This window comes from Macrobrachium nipponense, chromosome 16 (assembly GCF_015104395.2).
Source record: "Macrobrachium nipponense isolate FS-2020 chromosome 16, ASM1510439v2, whole genome shotgun sequence".
Classification (NCBI taxonomy): Eukaryota; Metazoa; Arthropoda; class Malacostraca; order Decapoda; family Palaemonidae; genus Macrobrachium; species Macrobrachium nipponense.
The window spans coordinates 44,832,401-44,842,562 of record NC_087209.1 but is presented as its reverse complement, the minus strand read 5'-3'; positions in this window follow the sequence as shown (position 1 = coordinate 44,842,562).

Genomic DNA, 10,162 nt, shown 5'->3' with positions numbered 1-10,162 from the left:
ATGATTGGGTGACAAACTTGTTAGCGTGTAATAGGGTGCGTAGCAGTGATATCGTTATCACTGAACAAAGTGATATATTAAATCACACGATCACTGAGACTGAGTGATTGATTGGCTGTTACTGGCATTGCAACATCTCAGGTCATTACTGTCATTGATAACGTTTAAAATTCTGTATGTCTTCATAATGATAAATTGTTAATTGTCTGTTTGAAACACTAAGGTGGTGGTGTTCCTCTCTTAACGTGAATTCCATTAATCTGCTTTCGGGCTGTTTTAGTGTATAAGAGGTTGGAGGAGGCAAACTTGTAATAAGTATTATCATCATAGATGAATAAACATTATCTTAATGCAGGGATGTTACTTAGCATCACATTTCCCCAACGATATATCATTATTTTCCCAGTTACGGAAAGCAACGCGTAAATTGTAAAAAAATTCAGATTGTTTTCCTTCAGATACCACAGAGGAAACATTTACGAAGTTGCCAGGAGTGGTCTTGTAACCGTAAACGTGTGGGCCTGGATTTCTTACATGGTATATGATATCACCAAGAGTGAAGGTTTCCCCAGTGAAAAATACGTTAAAATTCTTCAGAATTTCTTACTCCCTTCACTTCACCAGCGGAATTATCCCTTTCCACCTAGTCCTGTCATTTTCATTCATGACGGCTGCCCCATCCATACGGCCAGAATAGTCCAGGAATGGTTTCTAGGTCGAGAGGATTTGAATTGGTTGACTGGCCAAATAAGGGTGCAGACATGAATCCCATAGATCCCGAGAAAGATAACAAGTCGATTGATTAATTATTGAACAATTCACAGGTGCCCCGAGAGAAGCCGAAGTGCAGTGGAAAAATCACTGAATTTCTAATCAGTTTTTCTCCCCCATGTATGCATAAAAAAAATTTCATTTTTGTTCCCAATATTTTTATGCTCATCCATTTCGTATGAAGTAGCTACTGTCGCATATCTTATGTAATATAAGCATTAAGCAGGTTAGGAGATTAATTACGTTTGCTTTATGTCTATTACAATAATTAGAATCATAATTACCTGACTTGTTATCGAATTACAGTTACAACTTCAATTACAAGATGGGGAACAATATCAAATGCAATACAATTTTAATATTTCAAAATTGTAATCACAGCTACAAATACATATATAAAAACGTATTACTCAATTACATTTCGCACACCTATTCCTTAAAAAAATGCAGATAGTTGCAAAGAACTTTTTTACTTGAGTTTGGTGTCCTTTTACAGTCAATTTCTGCAACAATTGTAAGTTGTAACTTATAATACCTTTAGTACAAATACAAAACAAACATATCTAAGATATTTTAGACCTGTAGAAATTATCGTTAGCATCCTATGATTTGCCTAAGTAAATTTTTAGTATGTTTATTGTGGTGAAAAATTATTATGCTGATTATAAGAAATGATACTGAAATACAAAACTCAAATTATTGGAATGTTCACAAATTTTTGCACAAAAAAAGGAAATAAATGGAATTAAATTTATTTTAGAATTGGTATTTGGTGCTGGCTTGTTAAGATTCTCCCTTAATAATATAAATAAATGAATTGGGATGCGACTCAAAAACATCTCTCCATTGCATTTGGTTAAGATGAGTTCTCGAAAAGTAAGAGGGCTGCTCTAGGATAACAATCTCAAATAAGGTACTTTATTATTTGAAACTTTTCCAGTTACAATTACCAATTACAATTACCATTAATTATAAATAAACAAATAGCAATTACAGTTAACTTCAAAACGTGTAATTAAAAAACATTTCAGATAAATGACAATTACTCCAAGCCTGAACAAAAGATAATGTTTATTTGTAATTGGTAAAAGCTTCTTACTGTGGGTTTCACAGAGAGTGCAGTCACGTTTTTGGTCAATAACACTGTAATGAAGACTGGTATCAGTACGAGATTTTGCTAAAATATTTCTGTATATTCAAGGCTTTAACTCTAATGGATGTCCGGTAAAAATGCTCAATTTTTATTTGTAACACAGAGCAACTATAACAGTTACTTATTCAAACCAATCTGTAGCCAATGGCGGCTCTCTCTTGCTAAAAAAAAAAAAAAAAAAAGATAAAAAAAAAAAACTAAAAAAAATAAAAACAAGTTAAAAAGTTGCGTGACAAACGGATTTCTGCTATCCATCCCGACAGCTATGTTCCTAGGCGGCCATCTCTTCTTCACCTTCGTATGCAAGCATATGGGCTGATGCCTGAGTCCTAATGAAGATTGCCAAGGAGTAACCAAACACAAGTATAACAGTAGATTTACCATCATCACAGTGTCTATCGTTCTACTACTCCACCATACATGCAGATATCTCTCACTCTAATAATTATAATTATTTACTCATAACCCAAGTCAATAGTCACTAAAGAAAGAAAAAAAATTTTGATCTTAAGACAAAAATAGTAATAGCTACTACTACTGCTGCTGCTGCTGCTGCTGCTGCTGCTGCTGCTGCTGATAAGAATAATAGTAAAAAAATGCTATATTACTGGTTATTATTATTAATAATTAATTAATATTGTTCCCTTGTTTTCAACGTAGACCAAAAGTATCTATCCATTGCCTAAGGTAAGGTAGTAGGTTACGGAATTTGCACATTTTTTCCGTACCTGAACTGTACCGTACCGTACTTTGGTAAAATTATCGTTGCGTAATTCCGTACCGTACACATAGGCTATAAATATCAACGGTACCATACCGTAATGCAGCCTTGCTGGCAGGTAACAACAGCGTGAATCGTTAGATATATACAACATTTTAAATTATTATTGTTAGATTAGATAGATAGATAGATAGATAGATAGATAAAAATAAATCGTGCAAAATATACTTAAACTGAAGTAACATTCACAGAGAGAGAGAGAAGTATGGGGGGGGGGGGGTATATGTTGGGTTCACATCCCATTTCTGGCTAATCGAGCCTTTTTGCCTCTTCGTACAGGACAAGTGTCTATTCTTTATGATATGTGATTCATGATACTCTTATAAATTACGGTATTGGGTGTAGTACACTATAGCAAAATCTCGATTATACGAATCTTAGTTACAGAGAAATAGGTTAGAGAATTCTCGAACACGTTTACCGAGCTCATTTTACGAAGCAGTTCTCAACGAGTATTCAGTTCTCAATGTAATTATTAACAGGAACAATAATTACGTGAGCATATTATATTTAACAGCAGTATCTTCATTTCATACCATGGTGATTATGATTCCTATTGGCTATCCTACAATCAAGGAACGATATAATGATAATAATCATCGTATTGTTTTACTCGACTCGAAACGAGTCTGAATCCAATAGAGGTGAGGTCGTCAGCCAGGATTTTTAAATGGGTCAGACTTCATAACTACTCACAATGAATCGAAGGAAACACAAATCTGGCGCTGCGAGACGAAGTGTCACTTTATGCGACAATAGCTTCTCGATACGAGCCATTGCACGTGATATTGGTGTGTCCCCCACCACGGTACAGTAGAAGGTGGGAGGGGAGTGGGAACTTGAAAACGACTTGCGTAAGTTGTTTATGCTGTAATGATTGGTGGATATGTTACATTGTTCATGGTTATTTAATCTTGCTTATTTAATGTGAAAGTTTCTCTCTTAAATGTATTTCGTCTCGCTCTATAATTTTGGTTAGAACTACAGATATCCACAGCCATTCCAACAGCACAGTAATATTTCAGGTGCACCTCCATAATTCCACACCGGTGGGTTGGTTGGCCTTGCCGACCTCAACCATGAACAAAGTTAGATAGTCGATTGAGTTGTCTCGGTAAAATTAAGCCTATAAGAGCATTTTATTTGTGCCCACCCTGTCACAGTCATTGTGCGTCTTATGGTAGATATAGTTTATATATTAAATGTCATTTCAGTGATGGCTCAGGAATGATTTACAGTTTTAATAACTAACAACCAAATTGAGAATATTATGGAAATATGTAATCACGTTCTATTTGATATGCTTTGAAACCAAAAGTATACTGCCATGTTTACTAAATTATGATCAATCCATCCAGTACAAAATTCGAAGAATCTAGAATTGATTGCGATGTTATATAAATATAAGTTAAAACATTTAAGATAATATGGTCTCTTAGCTAGGCCAGGGGGTCCACGGAACACGCCATTATCAGGGCGGCTCGAGAGCAACCCTTAACCAACGCCGAGGCCATTCGTGAATACCTTGGATTAGAAGTGTCTTCGATGACAGTACGACGCAGACTTCACACTGCTATGATTCATCACAGAATACCAGCGACGAAGGAGCTCTTGATGGAGCGACATAAGGCGGGAAGGAAGGCTTGATTTTGCAGAACGTCATGCTGATAAGGATTTGGACTTTTGAGGCCAGGTCATCTTTACTGACGAGAAGTGCTTCTCGTCCACATCGCATGGGAAGCTGCAGTGTTGGCGAACAAAATAGAACCTCGGTATGATAAGCAAAATCTTTACTTGCATCAAATATCAATTGCATACTTCTTTATATTAATTATTAATCTTCAGATTTGTTCCACGGAAGTGGACTGTCAAAATATATAAAGGGAGTAAACATAAATGAGTGCTATTTCTGAGATAAATATTAGGTAAGAGACAGTGGCAGCATTTGCTCTCTTTCCTCAAATATAATAAATAGATAATTAGACAACAGAATTCTTTCAGTGTTGTTCACCACTGAGAATTTAAATTCTCCAAAGGCATATATATGATTTATATACACCCCATTTTTTTCTCTCATTCAGATATGAATCCGTAACATCGTTGAGGTGGTTCGATCCGGCCATGTCACCTGCAACGTATGGGGCTGGGTGTGTCTGGATGGTATGGGTGATGTGTTCTGTATCGAGGGACGATTTACAGCAGCTGAGTATGTTGAGCTGCTGCAAACCTCCTTCTTGCCTTCGTTACGAGAAAGGAATTTTCCCTTCCCATCAGGGCCCATCCTGTTCATGCACGACCGGAGTCCCATTTCACACTGCTCGCGTTGTTCAAGAGTGGTTTGCCAGACAGGATAACCTGCTTCTTCTTGAATGGCCGAGCAAAGGAGCAGATATGAACGTGATGAACATGTGTGGGCCCAGATGGTGAACACATGGAAAATGTAACATGAGAGAACAACACAGCAAACCATGGCTCACATCAACTCTCAGTGGGAAATTTGTAGACAGAGACCGCAGCAAATTTTCAACCTGTTCATTCGATGTCCGACAGATTGAGGGAAGTGACTGAGAGAGAGGGTGGATGGTCAAGGTATTAGATTTTGTATAATATAAATATTATATTTTTTGAAACAGGACATAAAATGGTCTCATTTTGGTTCTCACTAGTTATTTCATTATACGTTTTAATAAACATAATTCACAACGTTTTTATTATAACCATGATATTCTTGATATAATATTCGAAGTATCTGTAAAAAAAATGGCATAATGCCTCCATACAATATTGAGAGTATTGCAGTAACTTTCCTACTTACTCTGGCCCCACACATGTTTTTATGTGTCTTCCTCAATCACCGTTTCTTGTTAACAGCATTGAATTATAGAAACTGAATGACTCGCGAGCACTGTTTTCATACAGTGAGGTCGGTAACACAAATTGCCTTACCTGTATACTTTGTTTCTATGTGGGTGCGGCCGATACAGATATGATAGTGATACTTCGCCAGTTATTTTCGCTTATTAGCTTCTTGGAGTCTATTAAAATAGTTTCCATTATTTGAAATGTTATGCTTTATATCCTACTGATATTTTTCAATGTAGTATCTTTGGTTAAAATCTAAGTTATATGAACAAGAGTAAAAATGTGGCATATTTTTTGGCCGTCGTTGTCGTTACTGAGTATAAGGGTCATATGCTCTGTAGGATATTTTAAAAGGAAACTGTCAGTTCAGTAGATGATGCTCTCTTTATGTCAGCCACTATAAGGAAAGCCCAAATGACTTCACCTATCGCCTGAGGTCAAACGAAATATATAGTCTATAACTATATCAGTGCATACATAATTTTAGAAAAACAACAGTTTAACCCTTAAAAGGTCAACCTCGTCAAATGACGTGTTGCAGAAGTCGTCACATATGTTGTTTACGTCATGTGACGTTCTTAAGATTTTAAATTTGCGCGCCTTCATAGCTTATTGTATCGATATTGTTTCTTTGTACTACTTAGTGCCGTAATTAGAGGCCTTGCTGGCCGTTTTGCACTGCCTTGTCTTCCATTTTGTTAATGAAACTGTGCGGGGGAGGGGGGCGGGGTTGTTAAGGGTGGCCTAAGGTTGGTGCAGAAATGTCAAACCAGCTAATCCGTTGTGGCAAAGGATTGGTGGTGATAATTTTTTGCCACACTTCGATTTTGATGAAAGTATATCAGGAATAAAGTTTTTTATTCTGTTTTTAATGGAACTGACTGTAGAGAGATCCAATCGTGATTTTTGGCAATACCAATATAACTTTAAAATGTTGATACATTTTAAGTATTGTGTAATGAATATGAACCAAGATATATAGACAATGTGGTAAAGGATAACGTCTTGGCCGAAAGTTAAATGAAACCTTAATAAACAACTTATATTACAAGTGAGACAACAATCTTCATTACAACGATATAAACTGCTCAGATCTTTTTTTTTTTTTTTTTTTTTTTTTTTTTTTTTTTTTTTTTTTTTTTTTTTTTTTTTTTTTTTACTCCGTGTTGTGTGTGTGTGTGTCTTTCTCCCACTATACCTAATAAGTCCGCCCACCAAACGAACTCTAGAGCTTATTGGTGGAACTCTTGCTAGCAGAGAAGGAGTTCTCCCCCCATCTCCCTCAGTAAACATTGATACCATGTAATTTTTCGAAGTCTCTCAAGACGGTGTACCAGGCAAACCTGTGTCCAACTGTACATCTTTACCAGCAGTACTGTACACCGGTCTGGGACTAAATTTCTCATCTAGAAAATTTTTCAGAACATTGTAAAAAAACAAATATGGAACATAATTTTCCGAAAAATAATTTAGGAGAAAGACCATGTCTTGATGAAATAAATTAAAATCACAACAAACATTATAAGCTCTATTTATCATAGTACCTATTGAATTAAGTTTATACAACTTAGATGAAAACCGAGATAATTCAATCCCAAGCCAGTAAAAGTACTTTTCCTGTAAACAGAGGTCTCAATTTACCTGTCTTTCTGTGTACCTGAACAGTTAAAAATGACAACTAATTATCCTGTTCTGTCTCACAAGTAAAAAAATATTAGGATGACGAGAATTAAAATATTCAAAAAACAAATCCACGCGTGAACGTTCCTTAAACACAAGGAAGTGTCATCCACGTACCTACAATGAAAGGGTTTGAAAGCACTGGGGCATTCAGACATCCAAATCTTTTCACGATAACCTATGGAGCAGTCTACATATACATGGCCAAGGGAATTTCCCATAGCAACTCCATCTATTTGATTATATAATTTGCCATCAAAAGTAAAAATGCCATCAGCAGTAGCGAATTATATATATGTGTGTTTTATAATACAAAATTAATCTTCCTCTGTGAAAGGTTGGCTTACCAAGGCGCAGATCAACCAGCTGTCGGCAATTCTTTTGGAATAAGGTCTCTAGCTCAGTGCTTATAATCATAACTATTACCTGTTACATTCAGCCACCCACTTGGTACCTGATTCAGGATTTAAACCACCAGTGCAAAGTGGAATTCGCAAGAAACGGGTTCAGGGACTTTTTTATATTTTCACTGTGGATTTGAATTCTTGCTTCTCAGTGGTGAGATGAGATTATTAACCACAAAAATAGCTTCGGGATTCGGGAGAGTGAAAAGAAACTACTCAAACCGTACTTTAATTCAGAACTAAATTAAGTGCTACAGAATGAGAAACGGCTTTCACGCAATGCAAAATACTTCAGTGATCTGTCTTTTGTGCATATAATGCTGTTGGCAATTTAGAATGTCCCCTTGTGCCCTTTCATTGTAATACTACCTCCATTGTTTGACCACGAATGTGTTATAGCTAGTAATTACTTTATTCACTTGCATTAGGGCCAGTAAGGGGGAATTTTTGTCTTAATCAATTTGATATGGAATGTCTTGAGACATAGGCTTGCTATTTTGAGAATATGAATACATATATATGTATATGTATGCATAACTGAATCACGAAATTTTGGAACGTGACTTATACCTTTAAATATATATATATATATATATTATATATATATAATATATATATATATATTTGCATATACATATAAATAATGATAAACAGTAGTTTATGGAAAAGTACTATCACTCTCTCTCTCTCTCTCTCACATATATACATATATACACAGACACACTACATATATATATATATAGTGTATATATACAAGTATTATACATACATATATATATATTATATATATATAATATATATATATAATATATACATATATATATTGCATGTATTGCGGATATTCATGTCTATACCTATACATCTGCCTTTTGAATTTCACCGATCCGTAACTAGCGCATATGTATACCTCCTTATACCGAATAACATCGAGAGATTTTCGACGGTGCCTCAGGATATTTCAAAGGGACTGATGCCCCCCACGCCACCCAGATAGGTTCGCCAAGGCATGGTGGAGGTTCATTGTATGTTTCTTGGAATCAGACCAGGTCCTGTTTTTCAAGCAATATTAAAAAGTTTTCCTTTGTTTCAGGTAGGCTTTGTTCTCGACTCATAACAGCCTCCTCACAAAGTAGGATTCCGCATCCTACAAAGAACGATTGGATCACCAACGTATTCCTTTCCACAAGCATCCTTCAGTTTGAAGGTAAATAAACTGCTCTGAATTATTTTATGAAGATTTTGTCTTCATGTGTATTTTTAAAGCCATTTACAGTAGTTTTTGTAATCAAACATTCCCATGCCAATGCTTTTCTACCCTCCTCCGTCTACTAACCTAGACTACGCCAGATTCACTAGTGTAACGATAACTAATGTGGTTTAAAAATAATCATAAATATATAATATATATAAATATACTCACACACATACACACACACATATATGTATATATATATAAATGTATATATATGATAATATATATGATATATATTATATATGTTATGTATCTATATTCTATGTATATTGGTATATATATATATGATATATAAGGTATATAGAATATATATATATAGTATATATGTATATTATATGTATAGTGGAGTAGTATCCTTTCAGGTAATTATTCCCTGTAAGATATATGTTATATATTATGTATTTATTCATATATATATATATATATGTTATCCCTTTTTATAAATAGAGGTATATATATATAATGTTTTAATATATATATATAATATATAATGTATATATGGTATATATTAATATATATAAATGTATATATATATAATATATATATATATATGTATATATTATATATATATATATAATACACGTAAATCAGTCAAGGCGAGTTTCAACTGAGGATACAATCTCGAAGGCGAAGGAAAAAGGCATCCATTGTTACTATTACTTTATTATGAAAGCGTTCACGACAGTGCCTTTCGATACATACACAAATTATGAGACGAATTAAAAACAGGTCATACCTACAGCAGCAGAAGTAATGAGATTAAAAACATAAGTTTTCTCGAGACCCAGCAAGAGCAAAAAAGGACGAAAGAACAAAAACAAAAGCAAAAGGATAAACGATAAACAATTAGACAGAGGTTGTTGAATATTTACTGTTTGGGACCATCTTTATAATAGTAGATTCCAGTATATTCAAGTAGGTTCGTTCTGGGCTTCCCCTGTTATAGGAAGAGCTTTATAATTAATATCAGTTTAACCTTTTGTTTTTGTGTTCTTTCTTTCGTCTTTTCTTACCCTTGCTGGGTCTTGAGTCAAATTTTGTTTTTAGTTGTATAATTCTGCTGTTTAGGTATGACCTGTTCCTGTTACCCCATTTTTAATTAGTGTTATAATTTGTCTATGTATAGGTGTTTTAATGTGACTTTTTTGTAATATGGTATGTGTAATCATTGCAGCATTAAAAATGCGACTAAAGCAAATCTCGTGAAACGTTGGCATAATAAACTAGTAGTAACAATGGTGCCTTTTCTCTTTGCCCTC